At 38.7% G+C, this 3,338-nt stretch overlaps 1 long non-coding RNA gene across 1 annotated transcript; it reads right to left on the bottom strand.

Moving 5' to 3' along the window:
* Positions 1 to 785: 785 nt before the first annotated feature.
* On the bottom strand, positions 786 to 1,292 carry LOC115229674. Its single transcript, XR_003883354.1, has 3 exons — positions 1,148 to 1,292; positions 982 to 1,116; positions 786 to 905 (listed from the first exon to the last, which is right to left on the bottom strand). It is a non-coding gene; the product is annotated as an uncharacterized LOC115229674 (long non-coding RNA).
* Positions 1,293 to 3,338: the final 2,046 nt, after the last annotated feature.

Here is a 3,338-nt window from a genome sequence, read left to right as displayed (position 1 = left end):
GTCCGCAAAAAATAGGTTTTTCCTAGCCAACGTCCTCTGCTTATTAGGATCCCCGACAATGTGTTCCTGAGTAACCAATCCCTTCCTCAGCCGAACTTCCTTCACAAGCTTGTCACCCAGGCGATCATCTCCACACCCCTCCGCCACAACTTCCCAATATGAGAACTTGAACTGACAACTACACGTCCCCCTCGTCATACTTCTTATCTCCTCCTCAATCCCAAATGAATTGGCCATCGGAATATACCAATCACACATAAACACACTCAGATTAGACAAGTCCTCACTGACCACCCTCTCTCCTCTCAATCACCCCTTTCACTTTCCCTGACCATTACTCTCCATAACTAACCAATCAGCCCACCCGGCACTCGGATACTCCCCAACAACACAGGCTGTAAACGCAAAACATATTTCCCCGAGGAGCCAAAAAACTCAGAATTCAAAGACCAAGAACCGAATATTTCCTTTTTTCAAGCTTTTTAAATAAATGATCAGCATTTAAGAATAATTAAGACCAGATTAAAAACCAAAAAAAATATTAGTTATTTTACTATTTTTTTTTTTTTTTTTTTTTTTTTTTGAAATATAAATTTAATTTATACAAACAAGGCAAAAATTACAGATAGCTAAGTTAGTTAAAGGCCTCACGAGACACCCGACCAGCCGCGCGAATGGCGAAGACGTTCCCTCGGATCACAGCAATCGACAGACGTTCCAGGAGCCAAGAATTTTTATTATTGAGTTCAGATATTAAAATAATTAGTTTATCAGCCAAAACATCTTCCAGAATCATTCCGTTAGTGTCAAACCATTCCGAATAGCTTACAGTATTACTTACTTCATTCCACAATAACTTCTGTTTATAACGTCCTTGAATTTTGATCAGAAAAATTGAAGAATATCTAAAATATTGCGTAAATAAAACTTGAAAAATCTAGCTTAAATTAAAAATTAATAATATTTTTAGAAAATTAATACTTTTGAGATTTAATGGAAACTCTGTACTGAATATCAGGACGACGACAAGCACAGTCTGGGCTTGTTCCTTCGTAAACAATGTCGCCAATAATACAATAATAAAGATAATAATAAATAGGACAAAAAATGTAATATCTAAAATGAATATTTAATCATAAAATATTACATTGAAACACATGTTATAAGCAAATTTTTGGATTTTGGAAAAGGATATACATAATCATAAACAGTGGCAACAGTGATAGAAAAAACCATAATAAAATCCACTAATAATTTCGCATCAAACAAAAAATGATTTTGTTTAGCATTAAAACGACATCGATTGCTGGATGCCAGGTCATATGGCGGGGCACTTACACTGAGCGATCACAAAGCCATTGTGGCACGATTGAGACTGAAAAGAATTTTTGGATCGCCTCTTTCAAAAGAAAATGAATCAAACCGAATTAGATACTCAGTGGAAAAACTGATTACATCAGATGTTACCAAGGAAAAATACTCCCAGGCAATCATCGAAAACCTAAAAGTAACAGAAACGGTAAAAGACCCAAACAAAAGCTGGGATATATTAGAAAAACTTATTCACAAAGCTGCAACGGAAACCATTGGAACGACTGCATTCAGAAACCACTCAAACCCATTGAATCCAAATGTTGCCGAAATGGCAACAAAACAAAAAGCCATCCAACTGAAAATTGAAAACACCAACGACAAGGAGGCAAAGGAAAAACTCAAAAGAGAACGTAGGAAAATATCGAGAACAATCAAGAAGGAAAATCTTAAATACGTGAAAGCTTTATTAAACTCTCGAATATCAGAAGTTGAAGACTTAAAGGATGGTGCGCAAATGTACGCAGCCATCAACTACTACTACGCCGACGACAACAGAAAACAAAACTGGTTGTGCACGATGAACATGGGAAAACAATTGGAAACCCAATCGAAATGGTAAATACAATCGCCGACCACTTCGAAATACTATTCAATGGCAGGGCCGATGCTCTCGATGAGGGTGAAGAACGTTATCTAAACAACAAAATAACACACCTTGAAGTTTTGAAGGCTATAAAAAATTAAAAAACAACCGTGCGGCGGTCCAGACAACATCAACGGTGAATTGATAAAGTACTCCCCAATGGAGATCTCAACTATAATCACAAATCTCCTGAACGAGATGTTCCATGGAAATACCATACCGCCTATTGGGAAAGGAACGCTAATTCCTCTCCAAAACCCAACAAGCCGCAAGGTCCTCTTAACAACATTCGCCCAATCATACTCTTGAACACAATAAGGAAAATCTTCTCGCTCGTAACACTGGAACGTATTAAGGACCCTGTTAATGAATATCTGTCGGCTAGCCAAAGTGGATTCAGGCCTGGGCGATCAACTGCAGATGTAGTATGGGGACATAGATGGATCTGTGCCATATCTCAGAAATTTAAAATGGCGACCACAATATTGGGCATTGATATGAGCAGGGCATTTGATACAATCCGCAGAGACAAGCTAATGGAGATCCTCAAAACTATTCTTGACAATGACTCGATCAGAATGGTTCGAGCACTACTTATAGACACCGAGTTAACGGTGAAGATCGGACCCGTACAATCAAGATCTTTCAAAACAAGCATTGGAACGCCCCAAGGTGATTCAATATCACCTGTACTATTCATTGTCTATCTTGAAGCGGCACTAAGAGATCTGAGAAAACTAGTGAAGACTACTTCAATAACTGAAGTGATATATGCCGACGATGTAGACTTTTTGTCTCATGATAAGTCGACACTCGAAGAACTGCTGAACATTGCTCCTCATGCACTGGAAAAATGGTTCTTAAAAGTGAACATAGAAAAAACCGAATATGTAACAATCAACCGGGAGGCAAATAGAACAGACGAAAAATGGCGAAACTCGAAAAAAGTTGGAACTCTTTTAGGAGATAGTGAAGACATTATGAGGAGAAAGATGCTATCGACTGTTGCACTTAACAAACTGCGGACCACTTGGCTACGAAACCGCGAGGTTGGAACGGCCTTACGTGCCAAATTATACAATGCTTTTATTAAACCCATACTTTTGTACAACGGAGGAACATGGGGAATATCTGAGTCTGAATCAAAATCTCTTGATGCATTCCATAGAAGACAGTTAAGAATTCTTATTGGCATCAACTGGCCAAAGAAAATCAAGAACTCCACCCTATACAATATCTGCAACAGCAGACCCGTCAGTGTGGACATTACCGAAGCACGTTGGCGCCTATTGGGCCACATTCTAAGACTCGACCGGGATGTTTATGCTAACTGGGCAATGGAATCATATTACGCAAAGGACGAAAGATCTGCGTCCCGAGG

Source organism: Octopus sinensis, unplaced genomic scaffold (assembly GCF_006345805.1).
Source record: "Octopus sinensis unplaced genomic scaffold, ASM634580v1 Contig13481, whole genome shotgun sequence".
Lineage (NCBI taxonomy): Eukaryota > Metazoa > Mollusca > Cephalopoda > Octopoda > Octopodidae > Octopus > Octopus sinensis.
Note: the sequence above shows the minus strand (reverse complement) of the source record. Positions and strands in the feature narration are given on the sequence as shown.